General features: G+C 42.0%; 1 pseudogene across 1 annotated transcript; it reads right to left on the reverse strand.

Moving 5' to 3' along the window:
• Positions 1-8,710: 8,710 nt before the first annotated feature.
• Positions 8,711-9,674, reverse strand: LOC309811127 (heterogeneous nuclear ribonucleoprotein A1-like; annotated as a pseudogene). Its single transcript has one exon. The product of its transcript is annotated as a heterogeneous nuclear ribonucleoprotein A1-like (transcript).
• Between the last annotated feature and the right edge of the window lie 465 nt (positions 9,675-10,139).

The raw sequence follows: 10,139 nt of genomic DNA on the forward strand, positions 1-10,139 counted from the left end.
GAGGCCACAGCAGTGAGAGGCCCGCGTACCGCAAAAACAAAAAACAAAAAAAATCCTTACTTTCCAATGAACTATTACGTGTTTGGTCAGCTTTTCCCATCCAATTCTCAGAGCTCAGTTTCAAAAAAGGAAAGCCAAGGCCAGATAGAACAGACATCACAGCATGGGAGAAGGAGTGAGAACCCAGCCCTAAAGTAGGTGAGAAACCAAAGTTTCATTTCCTTAAAGGTTAAGAAGTTGGACTAAGCAGACACTTGGTTAAGGAATATGCTTCTGAGAGAGTTGGCAGGTTACCTCTGGAGAGACGCTCCTGAGAAAGGCAGAATCCAGTTATTATTTTCTCCAGTTTGCCAGAAGATGTTAGAACTGACGGTCCTTTATAACCAAATTCTGGTTAATTATTTAATCTTAATCAGCAAGCCCCTTCTCAGATCACTAATTAAACATAAGGGGAAAATAAAAGACACAAAGATATATAATCTATAAGTTCATTTAATTTGATTTAAATACTATGGGGATAAAACTCCATTTACTATGGGGAAAAAAGTCACCTCTTCTTAGAGTTCATGGTGATCAGTTGCAGATTTGCCCCTGGATCTCTTCTGCTCCCCCCGCCCCCCACCAACACACTGCCCCCTCCCCCGACCCTGTGCCAGAGGGGACTACATTTCCCAGACTCCCCTGCCACTCACTCCCAGGCTGCTTGGCCAACGAGTCACTGGTGGAAGATTGGAAGATTGAAAGGCACTGAAAGAAACCATGTGCTTCCCAAGTCCTCTCCTGCTGAAGCTGTGCTGCCCTGTGGCTCCAGTTCCCTCTGTACAGCCCCTGCCTCAGTAGTCCCAGCTGCTGCCAGCAGTCCTCACAGTTGTCCCAAGTCCTGCCAAAGACCCCTGGCTCACTGCTTCCTGCAACTCCACTTCCTCAACAGGATAAGCAGTTTGCTGCTATTGCTAAGCTCTGGGTTGTTTCCGGGGCCCCATCTGGCTCCTTCTCTCTCCCAGTGTAACCAATTCCCTGTATCAATCCCCCTCAGTGTGAAAGATCTACAAGGGTTTCCATTTTTGCTTTTGTTTTATTCCAGCAAGTGTCTAACTACTACAGAGAGAAAGAGCTCTGGACATAACTTTAGAAACCAGGTAGATGTAGCACTATTTCTACTTACTATTTTTGCATTGTTTAGGGCATATTATCTCTTTATTTTTGTCTCCCTTAATAGATAGTTTTATGGAGCAAACAATAAATCAGCACATATTTCTTGAACACTTACTTCCTACAGTGCACTTTAGTAATAATTGTCTAAAGAACAATCTGCTAGGACAGTGGCACTCAGCTCACTACAACAGGAGACAAGTGCAGTTCATCCTAATTAAGGCAGCTGAAGGCCGAACTTTCTAGATTCTGGCTGTCTTCCTAGGCTTTTAAGATACCTGTGTCATTCCCTCTCACATTCAGATCTGAGAGTGAGGTTTGGAGCGTTAATGCTGCCCCTTAGAACCTCCCACGTTCTGCCTAAGTGCTTCACTGACCACTGTGAACCCAGGAATCGCCACAGGAGCAAGTTAAGTCCACAGCTGTGGAAGGCTGTACTGACGGTGCCAGTCCATAATGGCCACCTGTCCATCTGCAGTATACTTAGTTTTTTTTTTCCTTCTTAATAGAGTAGCTTTAGAAGCATTACAACATCTGAACGTCTACACCAAAGGGGCCAGGGATGACCTCGTTAACAGGAGACTCAAAGATAGCCCTTACCTCAAACTCTCTAAGAGAAAGACGTGTGTTTTCTGTCCTTCAGAAGATGCCCTTTTGGTCTGGACACATTTCTAATGATTCTGCTTTAATAATCATATTTATATAGCTCTGAAATACTAGAACTACTCAAGTGGGAAGTTTCCCTGATGAACCACAGGAAAAGATATCAGAATCTCAGAGCATAATAGAAATAGTACAAACTAAGCTTATAGAGTACTTTAGAATTTGCAGAGTATTTTCATAAACAGTGGCTCAATCTTGAGGGTTTTGAACGCTGTTCTGGCAAAAAAAAAGATAAGACCTAGAAGTGCTGTTCTCAAATCATTTCAGAATTGAAATGCAGTAACACTTTAATGATGCTGTACTCCTGTATAGGCAGATATTTTCTTTTGATATAATATTTGCTGTCTTTCAGGGAAATCCTTTATAAAATTTGAGTCTTATTTTAATAGTCAGAGGGGAGACAACATCAGACTTTCTGGCTATGGAGTCTCACTGTGTTGGAAGGAAATTTTCAAAATTATTTGCCTAGGTAAGCAATTGACTCCTTTTGCTTTAGTGAGCTGTCTTATCATATCAAGTATTCTTGCTATATCTCTTAGTAATAAGGCTTTTTAAGTTGTCCTAGTTCAATAGTGACAGGTATAATATAACAATAGAGACAAGTGAACTCTAAGATGTACAATCTCAAAGTTACGCTTCTCTATATGATGAGTCTACTTTTTTTCTTATACAAGAGAACTTTCCACTGATTTTGTTTAAACTCTTCTAATCCCAGGGCTTTATCTAGTGTAAGATTTTATAAATTTTTATGAAATCCCGAGACTTTCATAAATGTAAAAACGAATCCAATTTGATTCAGACCTGTCTGATCCCAAATGAATTCTGTACCATTTCACTGTAAAGCAACTGGCTGCCCTGTTTTAGACAGAAGCAAATATCTTCACTAGACTTCAACACTCAAAATAATGGCTGTACAATTCATTCATTCATCAAATTCTTTCTGAACATCTGCTATTCCCAATATTATGCTGGGGTGATGACGTAAAGGAAGACACGGTCCTTTATAGAGCATTTGTCTAATGGGGGAGACTGATAATTGAACTCTTCACTTTTATCCGAATAGACTCTTGTCATAACTCTACTGCTGAGGGACAAGTTGTAGGTTTTCAATGTAATAATAGCAATAATAATATCTGACTTGTATATATTATACACCTATATTTATGTACATATATACATGTATGCTATATACATTGTTTATTTATCTTTTCTTCAATGTCTAACACAGAACATGATAGAGGGTAAACCCTCAATAAATATTTCCTGAATTAATAAACTAAAGAAATGCAATTTGATTTAAAGACTAAAAGAATCCCTATCAAGAATATATACACTTGAATCACTTTTCTGTACACCTGAAACTAACACAACATTGTAAGTTAACTATACTTCAATTAAAAATGATTTTAAAAATTAAAAAAATAAAAGACTAACAAAATCCGCACCACAGGAAAAATCTTTTTGACCTCAGTCTTTGGAGGCCTCCCAATATATCACCCATGGAACGTAATCTTTAGAATGAAGATCTCACACCTCAACTCCTTCTTTTCAAATCAACTTAAGAAATATCTTTTGAACAACTACTGTGTGCTAGGCAGTGGTAAGCACTGAGATAGAAAAATGGCTTCAGTAAGGTCTCATCCTCAACAAATCTTTCCTGGGAACTCAAATATAATATGGAAACAAAGATCTGTGCTCCTAAGGATATAGATTGTACTTTATTTATCTTTTTCTCTCCAGTGCCATGGCACATAGGAGATATTTAGTAGAAGACTGTTGAGTAAATAGATGAATTAACAGATGGAGTAAGACTTAAAATGAGAATAGCAAGGAAGGAGAAATTCTCACTTGTATACATGAGGGGAAAGGAATTTAGTCTAGAAAGGCTGCAGATTGGAGGTGACAAGTGAACTTGGTTTTGAAAATGAGATGTTTTTAAGATAAAGAAGGGGAGACAAACGTCACAGTTGAGGAGACAGTAAGAACAGAGACATGGGAGAGGAAAAGCACATGCTTGGAGTGGTTCCCTTTGGGAAGCTGGTGGTCATATTGGCTCTTCCTGGTTGGTGAGAGCATGGTCCCGTTGTAACATCATTCTTTCATCATGGAGGAGAAGCACCCTAGTCTAGCTTTCTAGAAGAGCTAATTTCTCCCCATTTCACTTCCCTGACTTATTTGGTTCTCAGTTTGGGAGGAAGGCAGAGTAAGAAATGTCGGAGACAGAAGAGATGAGGAAAAAATGTTCAAAACTCCTCTATGGCTCGTCCCCAGGATCAGCCAGGGAACTTGATTCTCTATCTCGACTGCTTCATTCTGATGTGCACCTGAGTAAATTCATAATTGATTCTTTGGATTGATGCCAAAGTTGGAATATACTATACCTCAGCAATCACAGATTGAATCCAGAAGGACTTTATTGAATCCAGTTGTTAGAGAATCAAAAAAATCCCTTTCCGTCCCTCAGTTATTTATAGGTCAATCCAAAAGAAAAGAAAAAAAAAAGTCCTAGTGCTATCCAAGCTTGCTTTCACATGGGCCAAACCAGTTTTAAACAGTTACTTACAACATCCTGCCAATTTCCATTTCATAACAAGCATGAAGTTAACATTTTTAAGAGAAAGAACAACTTCACTAGTAGCCCAGCTACGAAGAAAAGATATTCAACCTTCTAATAAAATAGTAATGCTGCAAGCTCAGCGGCTCATAAAACATTTACAACCTTCAGCCAGTAAAGTGCAGAGCAAGAGATTTAATGGTGCTGCTTGATGGAATGAAGGGATGCTTGGTATAAATATCACCCCAAAGCAAGTAGCCTGCAGGGGGTGCAGGAAGAAAGGTCCCCTTGTGACTGCAGGTGTCTATTTTGTAGTTAACCAAGGTATATGGTCCCTTTCTGACATTTGTCTTTGATAACCTAGAACTGAAACACTAAATGGGATGGATGGAGAGAGAAAGCATTGAGCTGAGAAGACAGCCCATGCCACCCTGTGTTACAAGTTCAATGAAACAATGTACATTACATACCAATATGAGTGGCGCAGCCAGAGGCACACCTAAGGTTGGCCTTGCCTAACTCAGGTGTCTTTCTTTTTTTTTTTTAAAAAAATACTTATTTACTTATTTGGCTGTGCCGGTCTTCCTTGTGGCACATGGGATCTCTCAGTTGCGCATGCGGGATCTTTTAGTTGCTGGCATGCAAACTCATAGGTGCTGCATGGGGGGCCCCCTGCATTGGGAGCGCAGAGTCTTAGCTGCTGGACCACCAGGGAAGTCCCCTGCTGTGTAGGATTCCCGCTGCCGTGGGAGATGGGGCGGGAAGAAGAGGCATGCATCAAGTTACCCAGAGGTAACTCTCTGCATACTCTGTGTGTGTTTGAGTGAGAGTGAGAGGGACGGTGAGAGCCCCGGCAAGGGCTGAGTTGTTTCCTCCTGCTTTTCATTTGGGACTATGGCTGGGCATGCGTTAACATGAACAAGTCCCTAGTTTGTATAATAATAGGAATTTGTATATACAAATTGTGTATTAGAAAATAGGGATTTGTTCTTGTGTGCTTTCAATCTGAGGATTTGTTTTTTGATTCTGGAAAATTCTCAGCTATACTAATTTTCTACTACCGTGTCCTCAATTCTCTACTTTGGAACTTTTATGTTATATCTATGCTGAAGTGTGAATCTAATCTTTTCTATCTCATGTTTTTTCATTGGTTCCTTGTTCTGGGTAAATATCCCAGCATACCTTCTAATTCATTAATTCTCTTTGTTCATCTAGAGTTTGTTTTGTTTTGTTTTGTTTTGTTTTTATGGTATGCAGGCCTCTCACTGTTGTGGCCTCTCCCGTTGCGGAGCACAGGCTCCGGATGCGCAGGCCCAGCGGCCATGGCTCATGGGCCCAGCTGCTCCGTGACATGTGAGATCTTCCCAGACCGGGGCACGAACCCGTGTCCCCTGCATCGGCAGGCGGACTCTCAACCACTGCGCCACCAGGGAAGCCCCTAGAGCTGTTTTTATTTTTTCTAATTATAGTAGCGATACTTTTTATTCCCAGGACTTTTTCCTGGTTCTTTATCATATCCACTTCCTATAATTTCTTATTTTGCTAAGTTCTTTTTCCCCCTTTAGCTCACTGGGAGTTTTAACATGTTTCTCAGATGGCTGTATTATTTCTATCCTTTCGGGGATGAATCCCCAATTTGGTCAGTATTTTGGCTATCGTTTATGACATGAGTTCCATTTCTGCATTTTAAACTTTTAATTGCCATGTCATCTTGAGTGGAAATTTCCTTTTGCCGGTGTTTGTTGCCCCACTTCTCTTGCTCACCTCTCCTTGCCTCGGAAATTGAGATTGCTCGCACCCGGCCTAGGTCCCCACTCAGAGCCAAGCTCTGTGGCAGCAGTTGGGGTCTCTTATCTGTGGGACCAATGCTGATCCCACCTCTTTGCCAGCAGGTGCCCTTGGGCGCAGGCTCTGCCTGGGAGACCCCAGCTTCTCTCTCCTGCTGCTGGTTATTGGTGACAGGCTTGCACCACAGCTGCAGCTTTTTCTAAGCTCTTTTTCTAAAAGGGCAAAGTACCCTGACCCTCTGTGTCACACAGCCAGGCCAACGCCACGCCCCACCCAGAAGAGGTGCAAGTCTGTTCCGCCACGCCTGAGAGCTCCCAGCAGCCGTGCTAGTTTCCTATTCTAGAGCCAGGAAGACTGGAACCTCCACCATCCCTCACTCTCTTATTTCTGGACCACAGAGATATTCTCTTATTTTTGAGACTGTTTATGTATTTTTAATTAAAATAAAAGTTTTAACTTATCTTTGTTCTCGTCATGAAAAAGTACTATGTCCTATTAAGAAGGTAAACAATGCTGACCTGTATTGCAATTGGGTTAAACATAACATTATTTCTTACCAAAAATAAATGACAGAGCTCTAGAAAATTTAGTGGATAAAGACAAATCTAAGGAACAAAACCATTCAAAACTGCCATACAAAACCACTCATTGTTAACATTTTGGGGTGTAACAATCCATCTTTTCTCTCTGGCTCTAAAATGCCCACACTAATAGAAGGTCATTCTTAGTTCTGTCACTTGAGTCATCTATAAACATACAGCTATCAAATGTAGCTTTCACCCACAGGAACTGCAAATGTGGCTGCACTGTAGGATTTCTGCATTTTCATTTTTTGTTACTGAGGTGGAAGTTAGGAGGTGAGGTGATTCTGATTTACCTTGATATGTGGAAATCTTTTGCTGATTTTGCTGCTAACATTGCAGAAACAACTGATTGTGATGAACATGAAGGTAAATAAGTTACTTCTCAGAGGACAGACATTTGCTGGAAATTGCCCTACTGGAAATAAGGGGAACCTGTCTTGGGCTGGGGGGAAGTGTAGGCTTTGACTTCTTGTCGGGGTCGGGGGAGCAGTCTCTGCTTTCCCACTCCTTTGTTGCTTCCCCTCTTCGTTAGGAACACCTTTAACCTACCTCTTCTATTTGGTCAGACTCCTTCCATAAAACAGGAAAGGCTATCCTCAGCTGTAAGGATGCCACTTAATCCCAGATCATTTTACACAAAGGAGGCTTTGGGTGGCTTTCTAGGACCAAGGTAAAAATAAAATCAAGAATAAATAAAATCCAAGTTCCTGGTGCTTTTCAAGTTGCTCTAAGAAGTAGCATTTCCCTTCCATCATGACAGTATGATTACAGTAGGCTCACAGCAACCATGGTTCCCAGCAGGAGAGTAAGAGAAGGCAAAGCGCAGAGAGAAGAAGGAACTCGAGGACAGCAGTAGAAGGAGGAATCCAGAAGAACTGGATGCCAACACATGACCTGAAGAAGGAGACGAACAGATATTAATGCTCTACACACCAACATTGGATTATTCTTAGCATCTGTCCATAAACATGTGAAAAATAAAAATAACAAATTAAGATGAAAATTGCAAAAAATTTTTCATGAAGTGGAAACGAGGCATTTGTAAGGTATAAACTGAGAAAGTCTTAGGAGAGTGGAGAATTAAATTAAGAATATAAGTAGTCTGAAAGCTAGAGAATAAAAGAGAGAAAATGTTCAGGTTCCTGAAGGAAAAAGGTCAGGAAAAGATTAAAGGGTGTGAAGTGAAGCTGAATAAAGCAATATAGTTCTTGCTGAGAAGAGTCAGGAAAGACAGAGTTTATAACAATGTCAAGAGAAGCAATGGAAGAGGAAGTGGAAATAAGGGAAATTTAGACCTCCTTCTAATTCAGAACTATGTTCATATTTTCCTAGAGTTAATGCTTACTCATTCACTTCAATGCCAATGCGTGTTTTATTTATTTATTTATTTAAAAAGACACATTTATTCAGCTTCATGATCAGACTATTACATTTAGCCATCAACAGTATGGGTGCAAAAAAAAAAAAAAAACCCAACATTAAAACCCTTTGTTGGGGGCTTCCCTGGTGGTGCAGTGGTTGGGAATCAGCCTGCCAATGCAAGGGACGCGGGTTCGTGCCCCGGTCCGGGAAGATCCCACATGCCGCGGAGCAGTGGGGCCCGTGAGCCATGGCCGCTGAGCCTGCGCGTCCGGAGCCTGTGCTCCGCAATGGGAGAGGCCACGACAGTGAGAGGCCCGCGTACTGCGGGGAAAAAAAAAAAAAAAAAAAAAAAACCCTTTGTTGGAATGCTTTACCCTTTCCACAGAACAGAAACTAAAATACCTGTTATACAATTAGTCACAAATACAGTCCTCAATTTTTTTTGCCCATACACATGAGTATTGTCTAAAACATGTGTGTCTTCTTTGTAGCAGCTAGGCCCTGCCACCACTGCGTTTGGCTGAGTTCAGAAATCTGTTGTAACCTGTAGCTTCCCCATCACTTCTCTGGCTCTCCTCTCCTGCTGAGCTTTGTCTCCTGGCAGTAATTAAAACCTTCTGCCACTGCCAGAGGCCCTGCTGCTGCTGGAACCGCCATAGCCACCTTGGTTTCATGGTTTGGCAAAGTATTGGCCTCCACCACCACAGGGGCCAGCACTTCTGCCTCCCAAGTTTCATCCCTTCATGGGTCCAAAATTTGAAGATTGATTGTTGTAATTGCCAAAATCATCGTAGCTTCCGTCACCTCCAAAATTGCTTGCATCATTACCAAACCCATTATAGCCATCCCTGCTGCCACCACAGCCACCACCACTGCGGCTGCCACCGAAGGCATCTCGACCACTGACGTTTCCTCCATGACCAAAGCTGTCATTCCCACCAAAGCCCCCTCCAAGACCACCACCAAAGTTTCCAGAACGACTTCCAGCTCTTTGGCTGGATGAAGCACCAGCCATCTCTTGCTTAGATAGGGCTTTCCTTACTTCACAGTTGTGGCCATTCACAGTGCAGTATTTCTGAATGACAATCTTGTTTAATGAGTCATGGCCATTACATGTTACAAAAGCAAAGCCTCTCTTTTTGCCACTGCCTCGGTCAGTCATGATTTCAATCACTTCAATTTTCCCATACTGTTCAAAATAATCTCTTAGGTGATGTTCTTCAGTGTCTTCTTTAATGCCACCAACAAAAATCTTTTTTACAGTTAAGTGGGCACCAGGTCTTCGAGAATCTTCTCTTGAGACGGCCCTCTTTGGTTCCACAACTATTCCATCCACCTTGTGTGGCTTTGCCTTCATGGCTGCATCCACCTCCTCCACAGTGGCATATGTGACAAACCCAAAGCCTCTGGAGCACTTGGTGTTTGGATCCCTCATTACCACACAGTCTGTGAGCGTTCCCCATTTGCTCAGAATGGCTCCTCAGACTCTCATCGGTTGTTTCAAAGATCACTTCTCTGAGGAGGAGCTTCTGCAGCTGTTCAGGCTCTTTGGCAGTCTCTGACTTAGACATGACGGCAGTGGAGGGGGGAGACATCAACGATGCTTACTCCCCAGCGTCCACTGGCAGAAAGGAGTAATCTAACGAACATATCTCCCAATGCATGTTTTAAATAGTGAGCTATTTATAGGGCACTTACTCTTATGTTAAGAGCTGTTTGATCATCTGAGGTCTGACTGAAAAAGCAAACAAACAAAAAGTTCCTATTTTCAAAGAACTAAATCTAACTGGAAGAATGCAACAAAACCAGAAACAGCTGTGGTGCAATTAGTTTACTGGTGCAGACGGATGACAGAGAACTTGAGTCTGGTGGTTGCAGGAATGCCTGGAGCTGATGTGGCAAAAGGGGTGGAACTTGATTTGAATAAAAAGAAGAGGAGGGGGGAAAGGAAGGGTGAAGAGGAGAGAAGAGGAAGGGCTATTACAGCCCAGAAGCTCTTGCACCCTCAAGGCTAGCACTGTAGCTGGCCTTTTATA

Source organism: Mesoplodon mirus (genome assembly GCF_964341445.2).
Source record: "Mesoplodon mirus genome assembly, chromosome: 10".
Taxonomy (NCBI): Eukaryota; Metazoa; Chordata; class Mammalia; order Artiodactyla; family Ziphiidae; genus Mesoplodon; species Mesoplodon mirus.